A 15,266-nucleotide genomic window follows, 5' to 3' on the forward strand; every position below is an offset into this window, starting at 1 on the left:
ACAATAGGTGAGGAGGTCTTTAAGGATCACAAGGGAATGAACCAAAAATGAACTCTTCCACTCCTAAGGACCTTCATAAGGCTACTCGTGAAGAGAAGGGATGAGGAAGGAAAACAATACAAGAGTTGATACAAAGAGTAGTAGTTTTTTATCCAATTTGGGAAATGTAACACAAATAACATATGTGTTCTCCCCTTCTCCTCCCCATCACAAATTAAATTCATATCGTAGAATATAAGGGCCCTTAACTACAAAGGCAAGCAAAGGGTCCTAAAAGACCACATTAGAAAGGAAAAACCTAGTATAGTTATCCTTCAAGAAACCAAATGATTTAGTGTGATGGACTCCCTTGCCACTAGATGTTGGAAGGGAAGTCAATTTTTCAGGCTAGGAGGTAACTCCTCAAATCTAATTGTGTCTTTGCAATAAGATGGATCATAGATATATACATGGAGAGAGAGACTCTTGGGTTTCATCTCCCAGTGTCTCTTCGTCTTCTAATTCTCCTCATTTTCTATTTACAATATTTACATGGATTTACCTAATCCCAAAGATTAGGTGTAAGCATTCCCCCCACTTAATCTGAAGGGATGTTGGTGATTCCAAGCATCATTATGAATCTTTCAACATTTTATTTTCCAAGCGCTTTGGTGAAGATGTCTACAATCTTATCATTTTTGGAACAATGGCGTAGGTGGATTGTATTGGCCTCAACATGATGTCGAATTTGATGGTATTTTGTATTGATGTGCTTCGTTCAATCTTGGAAATTTGGGTTATTGGCCAAATTTATTGCAAAAGTGTCGCCAATCATGAGAGGAGTTGAATGCACTTGTTTCTCCTGCAAATCTTCCATAATTTTCCCGAGCCATACAATTTCCTTTGTTGCTTAAACTTCTGCCACATATTTTGCCTCAGTTGTGGAATCTGCCAGAACTAATTGTTTGCGTGACCTCCAGGAGACAAATCCAGATCCAAGACTCATAACATAACCTGAAGTAGATACCCTAGTTTCTTTATCTCCATAGAAGTTTGAATCAGAGTATCCAATCAAGATGAAGTCACCCACCTGTGTATACTTAATTCCAATGTCTTGAGTTCCCTTCAAGTACTTTAGAACTCTTTTTGCAGTAGACTAATGACCCTCACAAGGCTTTTGCAGAAACCTAGAGAGGATTCCAAAAACAAATCAAATGTCTGGTGTAATAGTCAGTTAGTTGAGACTTTGTATGATTTGTCTATACTTCGTTGCATCCTCAAATTCTTTTCCTTCATTAGATGTGAGCCTTAATTTCTATTCCATTGGAGTATTAAAAGGATTCTACTTAGCCATGCCAAACATGTTTAACAGATCTCCAATGTACGTTTTCTGAGGGAGGAATATAAACTTCAGATGTTGATTTACTTCAATACCAAGATAGTAGTGAACATAGCCCAAGTATGACATTTCAAAACCTTTCCTCAATTCCTTCTTTGTTGATTCGAATGGAAAATGGCATCCACCCATGGTATTCATCCACCCATAGTATTCATTCACCCATGGAATTTACCTATGGTATTGTAAGTGGCATCCACCCATGGTATTCATCCACCCATGGTATTTATCCACCCATGGAATTTACCCATGATATTATAAGTGACATCCACCCATGGTATTGTAAGTGGTAACAAATTTAGGTTATAACTCCATGGGAATGAGGGTTTGATGCATATTTCAGTTTCAATTTTTTGCATAAATATTCAACAATCTTCATGCACGTGCTACGACCACATAGCACTTTCTTGGGCAAAGTGGGAAGAATTTTATTTTTCTCATTTTTTTGGTAGAATTTTTTTGGGCGGCGAGTTTGCAGATCAGATCTGAAAATTTTGGTGAAAATTTTACAAAACCAAATAACATATCATAGTTGGCCATAAGAATTACAAGGTATCTCTGAAAATTTTGGTGAAAATTTTACAAAACCAAATAACATATCATAGTTGGCCATAATAATTACAAGGTATCTCTATCCTCAGATCTTCATTCATCACGGTTATGGGTTAACCACACAAAACCATTCTCTTCAGTGGCTCTTCATATTCAATAAAGGCTTCTCAGGAGGGAATTTCACGCAATTGGGACCATTGCTTCTTAAGGAGGGAGGAATGATCAGAATGGAAAATGGCATCCACCCATGGTATTCATCCACCCATAGTATATATTCACCCATGGACTTTACCCATGGTATTGTAAGTGGAATCCACCCATGGAATTTACCCATGATATTGTAAGTGGAATCCACCCATGGAATTTACCCATGATATTGTAAGTGGAATCCACCCATGGTATTTTCCCATGGTATTTTAAGTGGCATCGACCCTTGGTATTCATCCTCCCATGATATTTATCCACTCATGGAATTTACCCATGGTATTGCAAGTGACATCCACCCACGGTATTTACCCAACCATGGAATTTACCTATGGTGTTGTGACAAAAAAACACTATAAGTAACAAGTTTCATTTTGTAAAAGGACTGATTTTCCACCAAAATGTAGCCTTTATAGTTATTATCTATTTTAATAAAAAAAAAACTTTGTGGTTTATTTACTATGTGTTCTCTCCTTTTCTTTCTGACATTTCAATTTTTTATATCTTGGGGGTCTCCCCTCAAGATCCGGGTTAGTGGTCTCCAATCTTTCCTTTTACAGAATGTGACTTGTTACTTATAGTCTTATTATTTATCCACTCATGGAATTTATCCATGGTATTGTAAGTGACATCCACCGATGGTATTCATTCACCCTTGGTATTTATCCACCCATGGAATTTACCTGTGGTATTGTAACAAAAAAAGACTATAAGTAACAAGTCACATTTTGTAAAAGGACATATTGTCCAGCACATGTAAATTCCATGGGTGGGTAAATACCATGGGTGCATTTCATTTACAATACCATGGGTAAATTCCATGAGTGGATAAATACCATGGGAGGATGAATACCAAGGGTCGATGCCACTTACAATAACATGGGTCGATGCCACTTACAATATTATGGGTAAATTCCATGGGTGGATAAATACCATGGGTGGATGAATACCATGGGTGGATTCCATTTTCCATTCGGACCATTTGTGGATGCAATGTAGCTCTCATTGTTCCTTGTCACAAAAATATCATCTACATAAACCACAAGATATACAATTTTTTTTCCAACTTTTTTGACAACCAAAGTTGCATCATTAAGATCACAATGTTTGAAGTTGAGTTTCAAAATATGCTCAGTTAAATTATCGTACCAGGTTGTTGTAGCGACTACAACCACCCTCCAAAATTTTGGCTTGCATGAAAATTTTGGAGCCTATCTTAGATCCTGTGATCGATCATCCTTGGTCACTTGTTAGCAAGATGATGACTTCAAGCTCCCCTCCTTGATCTTAAGAGTTTTTTGTGTTCTCATCCTTATGCAACATGTGTCTTGTTTGGGAATAGGGGTTGTTGTTTTTCATGCAAAGGGAATGTTGTTTTGCTTCAAGAGAAAGTATGTGTGCATGAGTGGTTGTCATCACATAAACATGTTTCACACTCACTTCACGCACTCTTTTCATGAAAGTTGTTGCATTAACCAAAGTATGTCTTGTACATTCTAGATGGTCTAAATTATGTCACTAAGTGTCTGTGTATGATCACAGTCAATTCTGATCATTGTTTACATATGTCACCGATATCACACTTATCCATTTCCTAAGCAACCTAGCCTCATTCAGCTTCCTAGAACTTTTCACTTTGCTTCTGAAACCATCAAGCTTCCTCCCTTGCCTACTGAAACCCCACAATCCACAGAGACTCCAGCCAGCAATGCTCTCCAGAAATGTGCAAAGCAATCCAGCTACCCTCCATTCAGAAACTACGCAGGGCAGTCCAACTACCCTCCATTTAGAAACTACGCAGGGAAGTCCAACTACCCTCCATTCAAAAACTGCGCAGAGGTGTCCTCCCAGGAACCCCATCCCGCAGTAGTGTCATGTGCCTCAAAACTGTTGAATGTTTTCCAAGTTGTCATGTCAGTCTTGCATGCAAAAACTACGCAGATGGGCCTCCCATGGCCTCATCCACGTAGCAGTCACTTCCTGCTAACACCGCGCTAATCCATCGCCCAATGACTACAGGAAAAGGTGACATGTTGAGATCACTCCCAACGAATTGAGGAGAAGGACCAAGAGACCAAATAATGGAAGAGATCAGGACTGCATGCAAACTCTGTCGGATGCATGATCATCTTGAAGGTAAGTATGGTAAGTAAAGAAACCTTTCGAAGTGTAGGTTTTAACCCCGTACAGAAATTACCTGCATACGAATTCTAAAACAAAAAATAAACAATGGTGAGAGCATAAAACATAAAATAGATATACACAGAGATTTTCCCTTGGATCTTTTATCACTCAGGTTGTCCCTTGGCTCCTTAAGGGATACAGCCGAGGTAACCACAAACCAATCTTTGGGCTGCAGGTCCTAGCCTACCTGCAGTCAGAGAGGGCTCTCTCTTTAAAATTTAACTTTGTTTTGGGTTGATTTTAGGCTAGTTATGGTGTACATGGGTTTTATTTTGATTTTGGTGGGAAGGATGATGTTTTCAAGAAGAGTTGGGATGCACAGAGTGAGAAGTTCAAACCATTGGGCATGGAGTCATGGATTAGGGCTTTCTGTTGCATTTTCTTGGTCACAAGAGGAATATAGAGCAGGGTAGCTACACATAGAACAATATCAGGCTGGAATAAAGATGGAATGAAGGTCAGAGATGAAAGGCAACTAAGAATATTTCATTAGCTAACAGAGAGGGAAAGTGAATGAAAGTTTATCTAGGAGCAGTTAAGAATTCCTAAATAACAGTCATATGTGAAAGAAACATGGTAAACATGATCATTTAAGTATGCATATTCATAACCATTTTTGAAGAAAACATATAGAAATAACAAGAATTGAGCATATAGTGCAGTCAAGCAAAGCCTAAACTATTCATCTTTCTTGCTATTTAGGTGGTAATACAATGGTGGCATAAACATATATAAACTGTAAACATAGGTAGGAAAACACTTATTGAGCCATGTAGTAGCACAGGAATTCCACAGTCACTCTTTGGCCATTAATAACACAACAGATAGTTCTTCATCCAAAGCATTCCAGCAGTCTTTGATTATAGAGCTCTCAAAGTATATAGCGCAAGTCTAGAATGAGGATTATCAACCAACGACCGACCCCAAAAATGTTCTGTGGGGCGGTATATATACAAAAAATGAGTTACAAAATATCTAGTTGATGAGTTAATAAGGTGTCCTTGGTGGCTCGGTGCAGTGTTTCTGCAATAACTATGCCTTTAATCTCTTATCTGCACCTCTTAGGCGGTTCTGCTACATTTAGGTGGCTTTAATGTGCACTAATCTCGATCTGATGAGCTTTGAATGGCCTTTATTGCTTCTTTGACTTGGATGGAGGCCTTTAATGTTCACCTGCTTTGATATTGCTGATCTGATACTCTTTTCCGCTTCACTGATACTATTTAATTTATTTTGGGCTTTATCTTTCCCCTGATATTCTTTAACACTTGAATCTGGCCACTTTCTCTCCCTTGATATGCTTGAAACTGTCAAATCGCCCCTTTTCTACCCTTTCAAGGCAAAAATAACTGCTACAAATGCTTTTCGTGGCCTCTAGAATGCTATCGGCGTTGGCTGATTGAATATGAACATACATGAAGAAATCCTGTCAAATAACGACGGAGGAATGCAACCTGATAACTGTGCTGGGCTGAGGCTGGATTTTAATTTGCGTTTTTTGGGCCTTCTGCCCTGGTGCTTTGCTGAGTCATGGCTTTGTTATCCTGCTTTTGGTATGCATACTTGGCCTTTTTATAAAATTACCATAGTCATATCTTGACTCCCTCTGCCTGCTGTCTTTTCTTTAGTTCTCTGTTTCCAACGTTGCCTCTTGCAAATTTTTGGGTTTTGCAAGTAGCTGAGCAATAGGAAGCTCTCCATTTGAGCAATTTTTCTATCGAAAACTGCCTCTGTTTTTCGTTTCAGGTATTCTTTGACACGATTCTCGCCCTTTGCGCCTTTTTTTTATGATGTCAGCATGACATCATTGGCGGGTCTCGGGTACGACAGGGTGACGTGGCAATATGGCAAGGTGACGTGGCAGTGACGCCAGTGAGACGACGTGGCATAGGATACGGTGGCGGGGTAGGGACAGAGGCAGATGCGGTGGCAATGACACGTAGCAGTGGCGGGCTGACGCAGAGGTGACGTAGTGCTGTCGTCAGGGGTGGAGAGACAGAAGGCGGTTTGTGGTTTTATCGGACTGCCTTTTGTACGAGAGCGGTATTTGTCAGAGCCCGCCCGATACAATCGCGTGGAGACACGCGTCTTCTGGTACGGTGGAGAAACCGCTAGCCTATCAGAGGCTAACCATCGGACGTCGGGACGGCTCCGAAATCGGTGAGAGCTGTCAGATCTGGGAGGGCGGATCGGAGGGCTGACGGAGCGCGGAGCTGGCGCAGGTTAATGTACGGGGGCCCGCTATATATTAAAATAATTACGCGCCGAAGGGGGGTCTAAAACCTTGGAAATGCGGATTTTATGGGTTATGGGGTGCTATACAGGTATGAATTAATTTAATGTTTGACCAAAACACTTAAACATTAAACATTTCAAAAATGACTGCGGAGGGGCAAAATTATAGGGTTTTGGTGAGTAGAGGAGTAGGTATAGGTTTTTAATCCAACCAGAGGTTAGATTAATCCTAGGGTTAGGACGCAGATGGGTTAATAGTAGCCCCAGATAGACTATCATTTCCCAAAACCATATATACATAGCTATAATGCTATAAGGTGGGATATTTAATATAATTTTGGGGTTTTTTACATAGTTTTTGTAGCAATAGGGATGGGAAGGTAGTTAGGGAGCTACATAATAGAATTAGGAGTTAATATGAATTTGTGAGGTGAAGTGTAGGGGAGAGGCTAAGTTTGTGAACTGAAACTTAGACATAAGAATAGAAAGGAATGTGGAGGAGTGATTTTTACACAAGAAATGTGGCTTCTTTTCACTGAAGAAAGTCAAATCTTGACTTAGTATTTTACAAAAATGAAGTAATAACAGGACTGGTTGGGCAGATCCAAGGTCCTCAAGGGGATATTAGTGAGTGATTTATGGGGGAATAGAAGGGGAATTAGACATTCTTCCATAGTTCTGCCATCAAAATAACTGCTTTGACACTTCTGTCACTGATGAGATGAGATCTCCTTTAATAAGACCAAACTGATCAAAACCTTGCTTCTACAACCTCAAACTACCTACCCAGCCTAATTCACCTAGCATTTTTTCTTTGATTCGATTAGGTGCACTTCGACTTGCAGACCCTGATTATCTTCTTTTCTTTTGACTGCCCTCCTATCTAAATGTACCCTTATCTCTTCCAAGGGCCCAGATTAAGTAGTTGGGCTCCTTCATTTCTCTACCTAGCTACTCATCTGCCAAGCTTAAGCTGTTTGGACAGATATTCATTCTCTATCTTCTAAAACAAGCAATTTAAACCTAGGGAATCCAAGATTAAGCTGTTTGGATTTCCCTTAATTGTAAAACTCTTAAAAAATGGTATGATTCTTCAAAATGGAACTTCTTGGAAATATGGAACCTTGCAGCATGAAAAGATGACATATTTGGCATGTAAAACAGTCAATCATGATATATGAAACCTATTGCAATAGGAGGCTAACAGTGGCTCCACTTGGGGATGGTTTTTCAAGATGAAAAGCCAAGAACAGCAGGTCAGAATGCCTTGATCTTAAATTGTTGCTGTAAACTGAGATTCTCCTTCTTCTCAATGCCTTTGACTGAATTCTTATAAGATGATATACAATATCCTTTTTGAGTTGTATTGCAGAAAAATTGCAGCTCTGCTTCTTGCCTTTTGGGTGCTTGTAAACATATTGAAATCTGCTTGAGCACTTCTTTGAAATTATTTTAAAAACAGAGATCTGAAATAGAGCTTTCTTTGATCTTTCCTTCAAAATTTGCTGCGTTGTTCCCTCTTATTGGCCTGCTATAAGAAAAAGTGCTGAAAATACAAATATTAATGTACAGATAGTATACAGAGCTGTGTTGCGTTCAAAAAAAGGGATCATGATAATGCTTTAGCATTCGGCCATTGACAGGGCCTTCTTCAATTGTGCTACCATCCAAACTCTTCAGAAAATATGTGTTGTTGCCTTGAACAGCAAAAATAATAAAGGGGCCTTTCCACAGGAAATCAAACTTGCCATGCTTTCCTTTGTCCTCTCTTCTTGAATCCCATCTTAAGACTTTGTTGCCTATGTAGAAATCTTCAACCTTGGTTCTTTTGTCAAACATTTTCTTGAGCTTCTCTTGTAAAATCTGAGCTCTGTCGTACACTTGCTCTCTTGTTTGCTGCAAATGGATGGTTTGGTTTATTCTTCTTTGGATATCATTTAGCTCTGCCTGAATCTCTTGCAGCAATTTGATAACAGGGATTCCCAAAGAAGAGGGGAACTTGGCCTCCATGCCATAGACTAACTCATATGGGCTCATCCCAATGGATCTCTTGGTTGACAATCTATCTGCCCATAGGGCATTTACAAGCTTTTTGTGCCAGTTCTTCTTGTTCTCCTCCAAGACTTTCTTAATGATGTTAATCAGACTCTTGTTGGATGATTCGGCCAAGCCATTACCTTGAGGATAATAGGCGGTGGAGTGACCTAAGGTAATGTGGAATTTGTGGCAAAAACTGATCATTTTCTTGGATTTGAAGGCAACAGCATTATCTGTAATGATCTTCTTAGGACAACCAAATCCAGACAAAATGTTGATTTCAAGGAATTGGATGATGGTGGAGTCATTGGCTTGCCTACATGGGATGGCTTCAATCTACTTGGTAAAGTAATCTGTGGCTGTTAGAATCCACTTATGCTAGCCAGAAGAGGATGGATGGATTTCTCCAATGAAGTCAAGACTCCATTGTTGAAAAGGCTTCTCGGTTGAAATGGGCTTAAGCGGCAAGGGAAGAAGCTTTCTTTTGCCTTCAAAGATTCGGCATTTGTGGCATGAAACAACAAACTTTCTCACATCAGCAAACAAAGAGGGCCAACAGAAACAAGCCCTTAGTATCTTATCAACAGTGGACTTCCAATATAAGTGCCCTCCACAGTCCCCTGCATGAAATTCTTTCATGACACTGTCAGTTTCATTCATAGTTAGACAATTCAACAATATTCCTTCATGATTTTTCCAAAACAAGGCACTATCTAAGACACAAAACTTTGATGCTTTCATCTTTAAAAATCTCTTTTTGGTTCTGGACAACCCTGGAGGAGCACACGGGTTTAACAATATAAAACATATATCAACATACCATGGGGATTGCAAAAAAGCTTCACTGATCTGTCGAGTCGCCAGCTCCTATCATTGTCCAGTTGATTAATGTCTAAGGCTTGAAAATTGGTTTCGGACACCAGTTTGGCTAAACCTTGTCCCTTTATCAGCTTGGTGGGTTTTATCTCAATGTCATACTCAAGGATATTGGCAATCCATTTGCCTCTTTTGCCTTCTATGCCCTCTTGAGTTAATATGTCTTTTACAACAACATTTGGCACATAAGCAATCACATGTGAATATAAAATGTAAATTCTGAAATCTTTGATTGCTTTAACAAGGGCATATGCTTGCTTCTCCATGAATTGGTATTTCAAGGGTGCATCTCTAAGGGCTCGACTGAAAAATGCAATTGGCTTTTCATTTCCCTGATCATCTTTCTGCAAAAGGACAACAGCAATGGTGTGTTCAGATGCAAATGAGAAAATGATGAAATCCTTATCAAATTGAGGACTTGTGAGGACTGGGGCTTGGGTTAAGGCAGATTTTATGCCCTCAAAGGCTTTCTTGGCCTCTAAAGTCCATTTTTCCTTGGAATCCTTCTTTAACATGTTATTTAGCATTCTTATCAGCTCGTCCAAGTTTGGGATAAATCTCCTTAAGAAATTGATCTTTCCTAGGAATGCTTGCAATTCTTTGATGTTTCTCGGATAAGGGATTTGCAAAATGGCTTGGATTCTTTCCGGATCTATTCTAATTCCATCTTTTGAAATGATATGGCCTAGCAATTTTCCTTCTTCTAGGCCGAAGAGAGATTTCTTAGGATTTAAGGAAATGCCATATTTCCTACAGGTTAGGAACACTTGCCTTAGGTGTTTAAGGTGCTCTTGATCAGATTTTGAGAAAGGAGTAAGGTCATCAAGGTAAACCACTAGGAAATCATGGATTTCCTTGGCAAATGCAATTTCCATGGCCCTTTGAAAGGTAGCACCTACATTCTTTAGTCCAAAAGGCATTTTCACATATTTAAAGGTTCCCCACGGTGTTGTAAAGGCTATCTTGTCTTGGTCATCCGGGTGAACAAGTATTTGATTAAAACCTGAAAAGCCATCTAGCAAAGAAATTCTTGAAGACCCCACTACTCTTTATAGAATGTGGTCCATTTTTGGCAGTGGGTAGTGATCTTTAAGGGAGACTTGGTTCAGATTTCTTAAGTCCACACATAGTCTAATCTCCCCTGTTTTCTTCCTTGTGGGAACAAGATTGGATACCCATTCTGAAAATCTAATTGGTGCTATGATACCAGCCTCAAGCATTCTTTTCACTTCTTTCTCAATCAAAGGGAGAAGCACAGGATTGATTCTCCTTAGTTTCTATTTGAAGGGCTTTTGATTTGGCTTTAAGGGAATGGTATGTTGAATAACAGAGGTGTCATAGGACTTGAGGTCCTCATAACTCCAGGAAAATACATCTTGAAACTCTTTAAATAAATCAACATGTTTTTGTTTTTGATCAGGAGGCAAAGACTTGGACAGTTTAATCATTTTGGGCTTCTCTGCTGTCCCAATATTACAGTCTTCCACAACAGTGTTTAAGGGCTGCATCTTTGGCTTTTTGGGGACATCATTTGAATCAAATATGTTTTCTAATGGAGTGAGGCCAGCAGGTAGAAAATTGTCTTTTAAATCAATCACTTCAGCCTCTTCTTCAGCTATTTCATCTAAATGCATTTGCTTCAGCTCTTGCATGTTTTTCTTATCAAAAATGGTTGGGTGCAACATTTGATTAACTGCTTCAGTTGTTATAGTTTGCTCATTTTGGCTCATTTGCTGTTGTGGGTCATCCATGGCATCTTCATCAATGTTTAAGCTTGAGAATTCTTGTTGTAAGGTAAGAAAACTGTTGATTTGAGCATCATCCTCAAACACTTGCCAATATTTGATATTGTTAGGGACAGCAGGCCTGTGCTTTATCTCAGTAGTAAAGTGGTGATTGGGCTTAAAGGGCAGCTTGCAAGTGCTAGCAAAAGTAGCTAGACTATGAGCATGCATGTTATGGCTTCTAGAAATCTTAGCAAGCTTGGATTCGGTGAAGGAATTGAGTATTTATGTGGCAGCAGACCTATAAGCTCTTAACCTATTGTCATTAGTAACAAAGTTACCTTTCATCTGTTGAATGATCAAATCGGAGTCACCTAGAATGGACACTTTTGCAGCTCCTAGAGCTTTGAGCAGTTTAAGGCCTAAAAGGAGAGCCTCATACTCTATCATGTTGTTGGTGCATTTGAAGTTTAGTCTATAAGCATGACCCTCTGCATGGCTGTTATTTGTATTGTGAATCCATATTCCTGCCCCTGCTCCTAGCTTATTAATAGAATCATCAAACTCTAAATACCATGTGATTTCTTGCTTGTGGTTAGTATTAAGAGTTTCAGTCATTTTAGGATTGGGTGGACCTAGGTTTTGTGCTTCATGTGGTTCTTCTTGTATGCTGGTTGCACTAATTGTTTTAACAGTTTCAGGGGTATGGGCAACCGACTCTTGATTGACGCATGTTTCTTGTTCTAAAGGCAAAGGCTTCTCATCAGTGGGAGGGCAGCTATCATCATTGAACAATATAAAGGAATCCATATTAGAATGGATTGAGTAAATGGGAAAGTTTTGGGGTTTTTCCTCACTACTTACCACATACTTCATCAGTGTTTCTCTATACAGTCTCTTTGGTTGCCCAAAGACTGAAATAGTGGCATAGGATAGGTCTAGTTGGAGAGATCCTTGGAGTTTTGCTCCCCAATATCTTGATAAGAGCATGCCATACTTTGGTGGAATGTCAGCAACCACCACGTCCATTAGGATCGTTTTGTTGGGAAATTGGACTAAAGACACACAAAGGTCTTTGATTAAGCCTAAACACTTGACCTGACTAGAATCAAATGAGAATAAGTCTTTGTAGGGTCTAGTGACATAAAGGTTTAGCTTCTCCATTACAGCTTTGGGCATTAGATTGTGTGAAGCACCTGAATCAAACATAGCATTGTGCAACAATTTATAATGAATGTGCAAACTGACATAAAAGGGTAGAACAACTCCATGTCCTGATTTACCATTGACTTCAGGACCAAAACGTAATTCAGGTTTATTATCTAAGACATTAACATCATCCCTGTTCTCTGGCATTTGCAGTGATCTTTTGATTTGCTGTCTGTATAGATCATGTTTGGCAAGCTCAGAGAGAGGAATAGATATCTTTAATTTACCAATTTCTGCTTCTAAATCAAAAGGTTTTTCTGACTGTGTTTTAGTGTTGTGACTGGCAGATTTTCCCTTTTCAATTGTATCTTCAATGATCTTCTCTTGGTTATCAGTGATTTCTTGAGATTGTTCTGTTTTGGGAAGGCTTTGAGGAGTGATATTTACATTGTCTTTTGAGGGAAAGGATACAAAAGGCTGGTTATTAGAGGGATGCATGTCAGATACATCCTCTATGGTCACTTCTTTTAATTTTGGGTCTGTTTCATCAGCAGGTTCTGTGATAGCTGCCTTGTCTTTTACTTTCTTAGGCTGCTTGGCATCCTTTGGCTTGATGGGATCAGACACATCAATAGTTCTTGTTCTCAATTTGTATTGTTTATGGACTTCGTAGACAACTGAATTGTAGCCCTGTTTGAAGTAAAATGACTCTCCAGACTTAGTCTGAAATTGCTTTACATCATGGTCATCTTGGTCTTCTTGGGTTAGAAATAGTTGTTGTTCACTCTTCAAACCCATCAAGTTTATGTGAGTGTCTTCTATCTGCTCACTAGATGTGGATGCTTCAGCATAGTTTTCATGAAAAGGAGGTCTTATATCATGGTCAGGGCTTGCCCTTCCAATGTTTGGGTTCTGATTTTTTCTAAAGTTTGGATTTCTGATAGGATTGTTTTGCTATCCTTCCCATGAGGCTTTTCTTTCAATAGTTCCCATTCTATTTTCAAAGTTGTCCATACCTTTGATGATTGTGTCCAATTTTTGCTCAAAGGCTGAAGGTTCATCTTTAAAAGTGGTTCTTCTCTCAGCTCTTGCTCTATTTCGCTTGGCAATCAGATTTGCCTCCACACTAACAGCTACATTCTGCATGTCTGCTAAGGTTTGAGGGGCTCTTTCCCTTAACTGATAAGCCATGTTTGAATCAAATCCATCAGGGAATTTGTATAAAGCAAGATCAGGTGGAGGTCTAAGGTTTTGTGGAATAGCGTTGTAAACATTGTTAAACCTGGCACAATAGTCTAAGACAGCTTCTTGAGGGCCTCTTTTGATAGTGTCATACTCGGATAATATGTGCAGAGGGTCCTTCTTCTTCTCCCATCTGTTAAGAAATGTTTGGTAAAGGGCCTTTGGGTCAGCTATGGAATTTGCAGGAAGAGCTCTAAACCAGGGCCTTACATCTCCTGTTAAACTTTAGACAAAAATCTTCATTCTTACACTATCATCATCTATTTCATAACTCTCAAAATAGTCCTACATTTTCATGGTATGTTGCAGGGCTGTGCCAGAACCAGTAGCATCAAAATATGTGATTTTGGGTTGATAATCCTGAGGCATAGCCCCTGGATTTGCAGGTAACTGTAAAGGTTTCATATCTATTAGCCATATTTTTAGTGATAAGTGGAACAACAGGAACAGCTGGGACAACTGTAATAACAGTGGTGGTAGTGGTAGTATGCGCAGTGAATGGAGGTGTGGAAAATGTGGTTGGAGAGGTGGATGATGAACAAGGGGAAGTAGGGGTTGAATGAAACAAAACTTTAACAGGGGTTGGAAATCAGCTTGGCTGAACTGTTTCAGGACTAGAATCAACAAAATCTTCTTGTTTTTGTTTGCTAAGGTTTCTAGAGATTAAATTGGGATTTTCAAAAATAGCTGGTGGATTTGGGGTCTGGATTTGACCTAGTATTATGTGTTTTCTTCTTGGGAGCCAGCTTCTAACTTGTTTTTTGGAATTTTATGAATAGTTCCCCAATGGAGTCACCAATGATGTTATCACTCAGGTTGTCCCTTGGCTCCTTAAGGGATACGGCCGAGGTAACCACAAACCACTCTTTGGGCTGCAGGTCCTAGCCTACCTACAGTCAGAGAGGGCTCTCTCTTTAAAATTTAACTTTGTTTTGGGTTGATTTTAGGCTAGTTATGGTGTACATGCATTTTGTTTTGATTTTGGTGGGAAGGATGATGTTTTCAAGCAGAGTTGGGATGCATAGAGTGAGAAGTTCAAACCATTGGGCATGGAGTCATGGATTAGGGCTTGTTGTTTCATTTTCTTGGTCACAAGAGGAATATAGAGCAGGGTAGCTACACATAGAACAATATCAGGCTGGAATAAATATGGAATGAAGGTCAGAGATGAAAGGCAACTAAGAATCTTTCATTAGCTAGCAGAGAGGGAAAGTGAATGAAAGTTTGTCTAGGAGCAGTCAAGAATTCCTAAATAACAGTCATATGTGAAAGAAACAAGGTAAACATGATCATTTAAGTATGCATATTCATAACCATTTCTAAAGAAAACATATAGAAATAACAAGAATTGAGCATAGATTGCAGTCAAGCAAAGCCTAAGCTATTCATATTTCTTGTTATTTAGATGGTAATACAATGGTGGCATAAACATATATAAACTATAAACAGAGGTAGGAAAACACTTATTGAGCCATGTAGTAGCACAGGAATTCCACAGTCACTCTTTGGCCATTAATAACACAACAGACAGTTCTTCATCCAAAGAATTCCAACAGTCTTTAATTATAGAGCTCTCAAAGTATAGAGCGCAAGTCTAGAATGAGGATTATCAACCAACGACTGACCCCAAAAATGTTCTGTGGGGTGGTATATATACAAAAAATGAGTTACAAAATATCTAGTTGATG

The sequence above is a fragment of the Pinus tabuliformis genome, chromosome Q (assembly GCF_031772625.1).
Source record: "Pinus tabuliformis cultivar Carrire ecotype Pingquan chromosome Q, CPIR1, whole genome shotgun sequence".
Lineage (NCBI taxonomy): Eukaryota > Viridiplantae > Streptophyta > Pinopsida > Pinales > Pinaceae > Pinus > Pinus tabuliformis.